Below are 14,122 nucleotides of genomic sequence, written 5' to 3'. Positions count from 1 at the left end.
TCACGCTCACCCTGCACTCACTGCGATCACAATGCACTCACACTGATCACCATGCACTCATACCATTCACACGCTCACCATGCACTCACAGTGATCACTCTGTACTCACAAGAGGCTTGCGCTGTTCACCCTTTACCTCACCCTGCAGTCACACAAGCACGCTACTCACCCTACACTCATATGATACTTCACTTACCTGTCCCCCTCACTGCTCAATCTGCAATCTCATTCAAACAAGCCCATCACTAACCATGCATTCATTCGTCCTACTCTGCACTTACATCCGCACCCAAATTTATATGGTCACCTCACTCACCCTTCAGTCACCCCTCTTACCCTACTTTCACACTGTTGCATCGCTCACTGTGCACTCACATGGGAACTCCTGCCACCCATACAGTGCAGAGGGTTAATGTGGCTGCTACAAAGAACGTGTATGGCACAAATATGTGACGTTACAATGCATGCGATACATCACATGCCATTACAACACGTTTGTTACAATGACCACGTTGTTACATTGCATACCATTACAACGCAAGTCGTTATAAAGACTTGTAGGGGATGCTGGATGCTGGAATAGTATAATAAACTATTCCAACTCCAGTTTGTGCAACATTAGGGAAGGTGTTGTATTCTAAATCCAACCCCTTCTGCCCCCTACAGCAAATCGATTTATCGCATGCGATGTAAACAATATCTCCCGTACCATGCAGATCACAGAACTAAGTGTAAGTAAACTATGAGTAGCGCTATTAAAAAATGAAATGTTTGTCAGAAAGGTGCTATAGAAAGATGATGTGCCTAGTTGGTGAGTGGTAGCGAGGGAATTCATGGAGAAGGAGGAAGTGGGGGAGAGTGCGCCAAAAAAGACTATTGCACCGTGTGCGACCAGTGCTTGGCCCAGCCCTGGATTTTAGTGTTAGCCCACGGACCACATCCCCCCGAAGTTTGAGTCTAGTTGAGCCCCTGGGTGGGCCCCACCACAGCTCCCCCAGAGACAGCTTAGGCGTCTGCCTGTTACTGCTTCAGCAGTGACAGCCACTTCCCTCACTTCTCCAGCACTGCTTCCCATGCTGTGACTCAGTCTCTGCATCACTCGAGGCAGCTGCAGTGCCTCTCCTTCATACCTGTAGTGTTTGGTGCTGTGCTGCTGATGTAGTAATTGAAAGTCTGGCAGGGCTGTAGCATCCAGAGGCAGTGCAGTGCTCTGGATATCTGGTATAAGTTATAGTTAGGCAGTGCACTGCCTCTGGAAGCTAAGGAGACCGGGGTCAGTGCAGCGCCCTGGGACTGCTGCCGGATGTGAGGGAGCGGGTCACCAGTGCTTGGGGACAGTACTGAGGGTCAGGAGCTGGACGCCAGCGTCAATGCAGTGCCCTGGGACTGCTGCCAGATGTGTGGGAGCGGGTCACCAGTGCTTGGGGACAGCACTGAGGGTCAGGAGCTGGACGCCAGGGTCAGTGTAGTGCCCTGAGATGCTGTCAGATGTGTGGAAGCGGGGCACCAGTGCTTGGTTCTGACACTGAGGGTCAGGAACTGGACGCCAGGGTCAGTGCCGTTTCTGAGCACTTACAGTCTGAAGGTGGGACATCAGGTGCAGTGCCTTAGAAAGGATACTGGAAGCCTGGCCACTAGAAACAGTGCAGCGCCAGGAGGCGGATTGATACTTGTATGGAGTTAACACAACACAAATGAACACACTGCCTGGGAGAGGGTTGTGGGTGTCAGGATGGAAACCTAACATTGTCCTTTCCACCTCCCTCTGCAGGTGCCCTGATTCACAAAACGGTGACTTAGCAACCATTGTCCAGAACGGCGACTCCATTGAGGCTCGATTCACGGTTTCAGTCTTCAAGATCGCGGCCTCAGACGTTCTTTACTTCCATGCCAGCGTGGATATCTGTGAGGGGAAATGCACGCCGGTAAGAATCCTGACTCTAGCGCTGCGCTGCCTTTCAGGGCGCTAACACATGGGTTCAACACAATGTCCCTCGCAGGACAACTTGTTGCCCTGGGCCATTTCAACGAAGCTGTAAGCTGTGAGCTGGAGTTTACCTAAAGATTCCCTCAACAGGCACATTATACTCGCCACAGTTATTTTATGGGTAATACATTTAAAACCAGGAGACAAGGGTTTACATTCATGCAGTATGGTACAATCACCACCCCTTGCCTAAGACAATGCATCCTGAGGCCAGTGTCTGAGCTACCTACTAGCATCCCACTCAAACTAGACGGACATTTTTAACTTTTCTAGGCCACCTTATGCTGTGATGATGGAATGGGCTTGCTGGTATTATTATTCTTTCAAAACTATGATGAATTGTTAAATGCACTACCGATTTACTAAATAGACAGGCAGCAGCGCCCTCTAGGCAACTGGCATAAATATGTGCCAGTGTTTACATGTATGTATTAGCACAGAGAGAGAGAGAGAGTGCGTGCGTGCGAAGCTGTTACCTTGAGTGTACATTGTGCTTTCTAATCAGAATTTGTGAAGACATTTAATTGTTTGAATAGCTTCTTTTAGCCCAGTTCTATCGATGATTTAGTAAAAACTTGAGTCCTGGGACACAAAGACATACTAGAACGCGTTACTGAGCTGCAGATTTGTTAGTATTAGTGAGCTATACATTTGAGGACTAGTTTACTAGTGCTAGGTGAAGACTAACACTTATTGTTCATTCTGGAGTACAGAACAGGTGTTCAGGTGAGAGCGCTGCACACCTCTTCCTACTGCTATATCAAAGCAGGCTGCTGTGCAGGACAAAGGCGCCTCATAAAAGCTTAGTGAAAGTTTCATTACTTGAAGACTGACGCGTGATGTAAGCCATGGTAGAGGCGGCTTGTCCGAGCTCTGAGGATGTCTTACTGCTGTAATATCAGTACCTGTTCAAATCTGGATACAGGTGTGATGCCAGAGATCTGAGAGCGGGTCATCATACAGGCCAAGATGGAGGTGCACTGTATGAGCGGTCTGGATGTCTCAGTACGGGTACAGAAGGAGATGATGCAGGGCGGGGTAGATGTGCACTGTCAGAGCTGTCAGGGTGTCTCAGTACAGGTTCTGAAGGACATGGTGCGGGTCAGGATAGAGGTGCACTGTACGAGCGGTCTGGATGCCTCAGTACGGGTACAGAAGAACATGGTGCAGTGCAGGATAGGGTGCACCGTCAGAGCTGTTTGGATGTCTCAGTACAGGTCCTGAAGGACATGGTGCGGGTCAGGATAGAGGTGCACTGTATGAGCGGTCTGGATGCCTCAGTACGGGTACAGAAGGACATGGGGCAGAGCAGTATAGTGATGTACCGTTAGGTTGCCTCCCTCGAGAGGAGCACATGGTACAGAGAAGTGTAAACGAGCACTGCCTGAGTGTCCACAATGTCTCAGTACGGGATAGCGCTTTGTTGTGCAGGTGATGATAGACATGCATCATCAGAGGCCCGTGGGTGCCCCCTTAACCACTTGGATGCTAAGGTACATCTAGTTCTTCCCATTCATTTCCATTGAAAATGAATGGGCACTCCAAGACGAGTTACCCTTGTCATTAGCAGAACCTCTTGGCCAATCTAGATGTAATTTATCAGCGTTCTCACGATATTTGCCTTGAGCTGACAGAGCATGGCAGGACAGGAGTACACAGCCAGAGCTCCCAGACTGATAGAGTGCACGGAGCAGCTGCGAACTGAAGGGAAGGACAGAGAGGGAGCTCTAAATGCGCGACCATTGAGGTATTAGCGTGTTCTGTGAATGGCGTTGAGTGGATTTAATTATGCTGCTCGTATTTACAAGAAACCTAGCTTGTTTTGCCCTTCTATCAGTGTCGGCTCCTCCCCTGAGGTGAAGGAGCATCGCACCACCGCTCTTAGAAGTAGAAATAAAGGAAAAATAAAATTATTTAAAAAATGGACGCTATTATCATTTTATTTGATCCTGCGTCTTTGCAGGGCAGGGCTGCCCTGCTCGCAGAGCAGGGAAAGGAGTGGTCGCGCTCCGTAAAGTGTGCACAAATGTTTGGCCTGCCCTCCTTGGCTGGCCAATCAGTCATATGCCCTTTCCCTGTTCTCCACGCAGGCTGCATTAAAGCCTGCATAGAGAACATGCCTGGGCAACCATTTCCCATCTGGGAGGCGAACCACGGTGCTCGGATCAAACACAATGCTGCATTGTAAACACTGTGTTGTAATTGGTCAGGGGAGCATGGGTACTTACTTACCAATCACAACACTACGTTGCAGCATTGTGATTAATCAGGGAAGCCCGGCTCCATCCTCTCCCGGCTGGAGCGGAGGGATGAGGACGACGAAGGACGACGCAGGGAGACAAGAGAAGGTAAGCATTCTTTTTTTCATTTTTACCCCCGTCCGTCCCGCCACCCCCAATCCGTGCCAACTGCAACTGCCATCTATGTTACAAGAGGTCGACCGCACTGCAACAGTGCATTGACGTTGTGTTGTAAATAACCTTGTTTTCTTTTTTCTGTGCTCCCATAACACGTTATCTCAGTGATTTAGCAGGGTTGCCATAGATGGTAGTGCATGCAAGGGCAATGCACCTCTGCCAGCCTATTAGGTAGGAAAATGTATAAATAATCAAAGCTTAGTGAGCCCTACATGTATCTGGGCTCTGGTGTCGCTACACCTGCGCCATCATTGACAGCTACAAGAGTAGTGCAAGGGTGCAGTGCAAAGAAGAGTATTTTTAAAAACAGGCAACCCCATAAAGGTCTAATTGGTACTATCCAAACGTTCTTTGTGGCAGAGTGAAGAAGGCCACTGTGTTGTCTTTACGCTGTCATGAGATTTACACACCATATACCCTCACTCTCCAGAAGGCATTATATCACAATACAGAAACATCACATCCACTGCATCGACCCAACAGTTACTTGGAATGCTACGTATAAGTACATAGATGTGGGGTTCAGAGCAGTAATGATAATGTAATGTCAAGAGATGTAGAGGATATGGTATTATCAGAGGATGTTCTTGTTAACTTGGATATACTGCTAAAAGAACCACGGGGCATATTTATGAGCCCCTTGCACAGCAGAGGGTAACTTTAGTGACGCTCCGGCGGTGCAAATTACAAATTCATATCTATGAAGCCACACAAAGCCACTATGAATTACACATTCATATCTATGAAGCCACACAAAGCCACTATGTATGGCTTTGGATGGCCTCATAGATATGGAGTAAGGAAAGGCAGTGCAAATCGCTGAGTTGCCTAACTACGTGCTAGGGAAGCATTACATGAGCGTTGCAGTGTTTTTTCCTGTTCAACACCTATGTATTTTGATGCTACCCCATATTCACATGATTATGTTAACCTAGGGAAGTGCCAAGTCCTTACGCCTCCTGAGGTGAGGAGCAAGAAGAAGAAATATCTTTATTTCTCCTTTTTTCCTCTTTCTATGTGTGCTGCAATTTGCAGCACACATAGAAATAGGAAAACGTCTCTTATGATTGTTTCTGAGCAGAAAGATGCCCCTTCCTACACAAAAACATTCCTGCCAACAAAATAGGCCATCTTGCTGCATCGTGCAAGGGTGCCTGCGTTGCCGGTAGGCTACTGCAATGGCTCCAATGCAGGGGGACCGGACAGAAATGCCCCTTATTGCATACAAATGGTGCATTCCTGCCTTTTTACTGACTTGCTGCGCTGCCCTATGCCAAATTCCCATAAATGAGGGCCTATATAGTATTTCGTTCCTCAGTCTGTCCTTCCAAAGCACTGTAACTAACATGTTACAATAGCCACATTTAATGACAATAAATGTAACTACCTTTGGAGGCCTTTCTGGGATTTCAACTTGTAAGATGGTAGATCACAGATATCAGGCAGCCGCTGTGATCACCAAAGCAGGTCAGCTGCAGAAGGTTCCTTTCCTGGGCCGAGGGAAGAAATACCCTACATTATTTGTCTACCCGGGAAGTTGCAGCGCTACTGTGCCATCGCAAGAGGTTTGCTACTCTGACTGCCTGCTGAGGATCAGTGACAGAATCCGGAAAACCAATTTCATGTAAAAAATATTGAGGACAAGAGTATTGAGTAGGTAAGTACAAATGGGTAAGCATATATTTACTATTCTTAACTCCAGATCTATGTACCTTGAAGATATATATAGTCAAGGAACATATATGTGGAGTTATATATAGAAAAACTTTACTTACCCATAAAAAATTACCTACACAATATTCTTTTTTTTTTCTTTTTTTTTTAGTCCTCATTTGTATTTAGCCACTATATTTTGGAGATGCAAAACAGGGGAGAGAACAACAGGAGGGGAAGGTTTTAGCTTCTGAGTTTTAGCTACGGCAATATATGAGGGAGTCCGATCACTCTTTTTACAGAGGGGATGTACTAGACAGCTCGGACCCTCAAATTAGCCCTAACCTTTTACCCATCACTTGTCTCCTTCCTTCCAATTCTCTTTCTCCATTATAACAGGACATACGGAAAATCCGCACCAGAGCTTTCAGTCCAAATCGTTTTGGACTTCCTGGCCTGTGTAGCTACCACATAATCATAGGGCTAAAAACGTAACTAAAAAACAGAAAGGAATTGCTACCTTAGATAATGAATTAGAGAAAACCATACTTTCGGCAGTAATTATTTATTTTTACGTTTGCCTACTTCTGCACCAATCATCCCATACATTCCAAAATTTTGTTTTTTTATGTTGCGCGTTGCCCTATCCATTTTTGCGATCCTATGGATCGAATTAAGCCATTCACACTCCACAGGGGGAACAGGCAAAATCCACTTAATGCACATCTCCCTATGCACCAGTAAAATTACAAGAATAAAATAATTTTATGGTGTTTGGATATATTAATTGTTGCATCTTCAACTGGTATAACACCAAAAATTGCCTGTGGAAGACTCACCTTGTCTTCATAGCCCATAATACTGGAAATCGTCTCACCCACTTTTGCCCAGAAGGTTTGGATGGAAGGACACTGCCAGAACATATGTGCTTCGTCTGCTTCAACATCCCCACAATTGAGGCACTTCTCTCCTTTAGAACCAATTTTGGATAGCCTTCGCGGGGTCCAGTATGCTTTGTGGATAGTTACACAATATTCTAGTTCCCAATATTTTTGACACAATATTCAGTTCCATGAAATTTGTTTTACTGATATTTTGTCCAAATACAGCCTGCCACCCACCATCCCCCCATGATCACTGATGGCAACGGCTCTCGGGTACGTAGTTGGGTATATCAGTCAATGCACAGCTCGTGCAGCACTGAGAATTCTGGGATTTGGACACTGGACACTGGTCGGAATTCTGGTCAAATAAATATTTCAAATTCCCATGGCGTGCGCAGCTTCCCCCACCTACAGTTCAACTCAATCATCAGTAAATGTCAGTCCTGGGTGAACCAGGACATCAGCAAAGCAAAATGTACACAGGTGCTGGTAATGGTGAAGTATTACTCGTGAAATATGAATCTGTTATTCAAGGCCTTCCCAGAGGCCCTGCGGAGCGAGGATGAGAACTTCCCCTGGCCTGTTTCACTAAGAGGGGTAGGCTTCCACTAGCCATCCCCATAGATGGCTCTCATGCTAATGTTAATAGCTGCCTTAAATCAGTTAGTGCTCCCATGCTGCCAGTTTCTAATTTGGAAATCATCCTAAAATTAGTGGAAACATATTTATACGTTTCAGTTTGTGGTAGCAATAAGGATAATACATTAATTTTGAGTTAGTATTTGATTAGATAGGCTATACACAATGTTAATTCCTTTATGTTTTCCTCAGTCCATTGGGGCAGTAGCTTCATTCCTTTTCCTATTGCTCCTTCTTCGCTGGCTTCTCCTCTTTGTTCTTCAATTTTTCCTCAATTATTAGCTAGTACATGCTGCCAAACCTGAGAATGAACAGTTTTTTCTACACGTCTTAGCTGTTTGATTTCCTATAGAAAATGATTATTAAATGCATGAGGAGTGCTAGTTGAGGTTTCACTTTCACTAACTGTACACGTGAAAACACTGTTAATTCAATAATTGCATTTTTAAATATTTTATAGGTACCTTGTTTCTATATCTGAATTGCATAGATAGATTCCACCAGATTTGTACTCTTTACTCGTCTCTAATTAATTTTTTCATGATGCAATTATAGGATATCTTTCCCAAAAATATTGTGTGCTAATTCTTCCAGTCCCTTATCATCATTTTTTTTTGCAGTACTAACCGTAATCTTACTGTTTTGCAATGAATTCCTTAGCTGGATCAATAAGCATGTGTATTAAACATAACAAATAATTATTTTCTGGGTATGAATAACCTATATGTAGACCAATCTTCTTTCTAACCTATGAGTTAGAGTGTGCCAAACACTCTATTAATTTTCCATAGAAGACCCATCGTGTAGTTTGAGGGTCTGGTACACTTCCAAGATGAAAGAATAATATAAACAAATGAGAAATTAAAAATGTCCATCCATTTGGAGAGAAGAAAACGATTGACAGACTTCCTTTCTAATAAACTAGATACCTTTAGTGGAGAATGGGATTGCACAAAATATGAAATAATTTTTGGGGAAACTAGAACATTCAAGTATTATTGGAAGTGACAATTTTATTGAAAAAAATGGTACCAGGGGGTCTCAAAATCACTCTTTCTTTAAGAGAGCGGAAAGTATTGCAATAAGCTGCAAGAAATATCATTTAAGCTGATGTGAATGCTTAATTATTAAAATGAAAACATATTTGCAAAACTACAGATTGAGATTAGCGTTTTAGAAAGAAAATAGTAGTAATGAGACTGGAATAATTAGCTCAGAAGTTTTTTAAATTTTGAAGATATCCTAGAAAACAATCAGGAAAAAATGAGACATACACCCACCTATTAGAGAGAAATTAAAGTGACCTCAAATTTAGGAGAATCGATTCATGCACACAAAGGGGGTAATTAGTTTAGCGGGCGGATCGCTATAATAAACCTCCGCCCGCTTAGAATTTCCCCCTGCCACATTACCATGACTGGGGGACTCCGGCGGATGGAAAAACAGTCCAACAGTTTTCCGCCTGGTCGAAGAGTCATGCTGGCGATGTCTAGGAGACACGGCCATCCAGATTAGCAAGCGGGAACATGCCTTTCCGTGGCAGCAACGCCGCCACGGAAAAGCAGGCAGTTTTCACAATTGGGGGCCCGTAGCGGGCCCCCAGGGATCCTGTGGGGTGGGGGTGCACATGGGAGGCTGCATTTCAATGTACAACATGGCAGGCACCGTGCGGGGCCTGTCACGTTGTACATTGAAAGGCACAATTTGCTTTTGTAGCATTGCGGCGGGCGGTGCTTTCAGCACCAGCCGCCGCAATGTTACAAAAGTGGGATGCTCCCGCCAGTGTGGCAGGCGCCTCCTAATGGAATGTGTGGGACCGCTGTACCTTCAGTAGGCGGCCCCATTTCCCAGGGGTATGGCGGGCAGACAAAGTCCGCCCGTCATACTAATGACCCCCAAAGTGTGATGAGACAAAATAAAGAGGTAACAAAAATATACTGGAAATGCAAATAATGAATCATGCATCTTGTCATACCATATGGCTAAATAAAATGAAACCTCAACTAGTAAAATGTAGGTGTGTTAAAACTATAATTTTTAGAGGAAATAAAACATGTTGGGCTAGTAGAAAAACACAGTTCACACTAGGTGCAGTTATCAGCACTTGCAAATACCATAGACAGAAAAGAGGAGGACAGACAGGAAGTCTGAGTAGAAAAGCAAGGTGGACGAAAAAAAAGCCATGAGCCCTATGTACAGAGGAAAACAAGAAGAAGTACAAAAATGTATACAACCTTTCTGTTTGAATACTGACTCACGATGAATATAATATGAATGAAGGCATGAGCAGTGTACCATCTAAACATGCAGATTTCTTTGAATTACAATTGGTCGGATTCATTCATAAGATATTTATAGCTGAACATATTCTTTGACATAAATCTGCTGAGACCATAACCAAACCTCCTCCCTTAGAAACATCATGACTTAATAAACATTCTGACCATCAAGCCTATTGTGGAATCAAGTGGCAAACAGTTATACAGTAATGCCGCTGTTCTTAGACTGATTTCTCACAAAGGTTAGAAAGTCATTCATAGTGGAAATCCACCTTTTGAACTAAGTTAGCATACATTTATAGCATATATACTTTTCAGAAATGTATGTTGAATGACATTGATACATTGAAATGTCAATGGTCCAAGGTAAATATAAACTTTGGACAAAGCACAGTAATAGGAGCAGTGATTAATGGAGGAGGAGTGATCCTCTTAGAATGTAACGATTATAACTCAAATGCTTTGGACCCTTTAAATGATAAACATTGTGTGTCGGAACCCATTTAAAAGTGTTGAAACTTTCTCACACAAATCTAGACGTGATGATAAAAAGTGACAGATCTGGGAATCGTTGGTGAACGTGAATGCTGTTATCCGAATATTTTCCTCTATGAAAACCAATGATTAATTTTATTTCCATAAAAATTGCGAAGCTATTAAGAACTCACCAGGCATACTGATTATATTCAGGGTAGGATCTTTGACAGGGAGGGTGTCCGAATTTGTAGACTTCTTTCTTGCCCCACTTCTAAAATCTCTAATGTATGACTTTACACGAGCAGGCTGGTAACAGTGCTACTAACAATGGATTTCAAATTACTATACAATTGTATCGGGCATCATAATGGTCTCTTTGCAATGAGGAAATACTTGGATACAAGCCAAAATAATTGCTTGCACTTGCACAGACTTCTATGATTATTGAGTTACCTGAATATATTAGCTGAATGTGCTAAGAAGGGAACAGCAAAGCATTATTGGTTCACTCCCTCCCAGGGCTCTTTTTTAATGAGGCGTATGGACCTTGATGAAAGATGTGCAACACTATGAGGACAACGTATTTTTGTGATTGTGTTTTAATGGTGATATTTGGCTTGAACTGACTTTAGAGTAAGGACAGCTATAAGTCTTCAGAAATCCCTTGATGCTTTTACTGATTATATGACATTACTTGACTTAAAAGTCAATTTTAGGAGATTTTAGAACATTGAAATGTTGGGAGCTCCATTGAAAACAATGGAGTGCTCCGGGCTTATAATGGCTGGTATAAGCCTGGAGCTCCAACATTCCAATGTTTCATTGTTCATAGCTCTCGCTGTGAACAAAGGCTTCAGGGAGCCTGAGGGGATTCCAATCCCCTCACGCTCCCATAAGGCTTTGTATTTTTTTGTTAGAACATTCTGCCCTCCAGTGACAGAATGTTCTATTAGCCTTATAGCCCTTCGGAGCTGGGCTATACCGGCTATTAAAGTCCCTCTCCCTTGTTAAAGGCCCTCGCCTTCGGCTCGGGCCTTTAACGCTGGAGAGGGCCTTTAATAGCCAGTATAGCCCTCTACAGCGGGTTATAAGGCTATAATATATCATGGTATGTGGCCCCCAAGTCCACAAAATCAAAAACTTTTTTGATGCAGGCAAAATATATGGAAAAAGTTACAGGTTTTTAATATTTGGGTAACCATTTTATTACAGAAATCTGTAAAAGAAGTATTAACTCTATATAAAGTAAAATGCCTTCCCATAGTGGAGAAGCGTGGCTGAGTGGTTAGAGGCGGCAGACCCGGAAGCTGAGATCGGCCGTGGACCAGGGTTCGATTCCCTACCTCGGCGGGTCTCGGGCTCAAAAATTCCATGGACTCGACAATTCTCGCTCCGGTGCCTACTCGACTCACGGGGTCACACTCTGCAACTCTGGGCAATAGCTTGCTTAATCTCCACTATGGCCCCTCGCGGCGGGATGCCTGGCTTTCACCTTGTGACTACCCTGCCGGGGTATCTCACAGGGGAATACCAGGACGGGTTCCCTAAGCAAGCGCCTTGATGCCTTCGGGTGATACGTGCGCTATATAAGTCGCAATACATTTACATTTACATTTACATTGCCACTTATGGGGCAGCAGTATGGGTGTATATGAGGAATAATAAGCTTTAACTCTTAGAGAATAGTTTTATCAAAATATTTCTGACGGTACCCGAAAGCATCACAATAAAATCTACTACACTGAATTAGGGCTGGATTACACGGAGGACCACATTGGCCCTGCACCTCTGTTATTATGGGCAAAGATATGGCTATCTGAGGACTTAGCCTTTTCGAGAGATGTCATCAAGACTGTCTGGCAGTCTCTACTTTGAATAAGATTCCTTGGTTTCATTATTTTAAATTAATCTTACTTGAGATTGGCTTACTGGACTTCTTTGAAAATCCTCAGAATATGACATCAAAAGCCAAAGATAGCATCAAAATGGCCTTCTTTATTAGGGCTAATAGTCATCATCAGCAGGGACATTTTGGAATACAGTCTGTTGCAGGGAAGTCCCATGACCAATCATTTACAATTTTATCTAGTTTTTAGTATTAATTCGCTGTATAGATTTTACTTTACGAGGTTTCGGTTAGGCATAATGCACCTCTGGCAGCATTTCCACATGAAGGAGGTTTGTCCGACCATCTCATGCCATGTCCTTGTGACAGTTTGTCTAAACAAAGCAATTTGCACTTTGTATGACTATTAGCACTCTATAAATCAAGAAGGGCAAAATCTTTGCTCCCACTATTGATAAATCAACGTTCTTGTACCTATAGAGAAGGCTTCAGAAATTTGTATTTACTGGCCACTATTGACATCTGTACTGCCATTATGAACTTTATCAGAGGCGCTCTTGTTACTAAAAAGTGCTATTGGCAAGATTGAGCGGGTAATGATGATCTAATTGATTGTTTAACAATGTTATGAATAGGATATACAATTAGGTCTGTTTTATATAACTCTCTTAGGTTTGCATCACCCTTTTAAATGGTCATGTAGATGAACTGTTTGAAGATTGAATCAAATCTTTGTAATGATGACCTGAATTCTTTGAATATTTAACCAAATCATTGTTATGATAATCTGAATTGTTGGGAGACATTCAACCCAGTTAGGTTTTATAGAGTGTTGAGCTGTCCCTACCCGAAAACATAGTTGACGGTTGACATAGCGGACCCCTTAGGAGCCCTTATATAAGATTTATCTTGTTGAGGTTTTTGTCTATATGGTTTTGATCTTAGTTTTGGGGTAGCATCTTGTTAATTGGTGTGTTAAGACTGGAGTTTTATATCTCTGAATTTGTATGTATTTATAATGTTTTTGCACTGTGCACATATATGGTTCATTGAACCAAATATTTATTTATTTATTTAGAGATCTTGTAGAGCACGCAGCTACCCCAAAGGGTCTCCCGGCGCAATTGTGGAACAGTAGCAAGACGGCAGGGACTAAGGAGGCAGGATTTATTCAGTGCTGCTATAAAGTAAGGTATTTAGGTTTTTACAGAACTGAAGCAGTGAGTTACAGGATCTAAGAGAGAGCAACAGCGTGTTCCAGACTTTTGGGCGCAACACAGAAAAGGAGCAACCTTAATCACGAACTATGAGGAACCTAGGCATCAAAACAGAGCTAGGTTGGCTGATCTAAGCTCACGGGTTGGGACATAAGGAGACACCAGAGCTTGGATGTAGGAAGGAGCGAGACAGTGTCTAGTGCAAAACATGTAGTACAGGGCCTTGAACTTGATTCGTTTGTCAACTCTTAGCCAGTGTATTCTCTGCAACAGGGGAGAGATGGATGAGAATCTCTGCAGCCGAAAGAGAAGGTGGGCTGCCGTATTTTGAATGATTTACAGGCGACGAATCACAGCTTTGTCAGCACCCAGATAGAGGACATTTCCATAATCCAGTCTGGATGTGACCAAGGCTTGCAGCCTTATAATAAAGTTAATATGACTGATGACAGACTTTAAAGTACATCTTTACAATTATTTGCTTTTTAGTTCATGCAATTTTCATGTCTTAACATAAAATACAGAGTCAACTATAAAGAGAGAGCACTACAGCAACTAGTATATTATATGCAATGTCTGTTAATGCAAAACAACTAATATTTCGTATGGAGAATTTGTGAGTGCTAAAATACTTTGTAGCTAAAATTGAGACAGCGAAAATAAGGTTGTAACCATTAGTCAAAGATGTATTCAGAGAAGGTGTAATAGCAAGCCTCAGCAAGG

Source organism: Lissotriton helveticus, chromosome 3_1, assembly GCF_964261635.1.
Source record: "Lissotriton helveticus chromosome 3_1, aLisHel1.1, whole genome shotgun sequence".
Classification (NCBI taxonomy): domain Eukaryota; kingdom Metazoa; phylum Chordata; class Amphibia; order Caudata; family Salamandridae; genus Lissotriton; species Lissotriton helveticus.
This window is presented reverse-complemented; position numbering follows the sequence as displayed.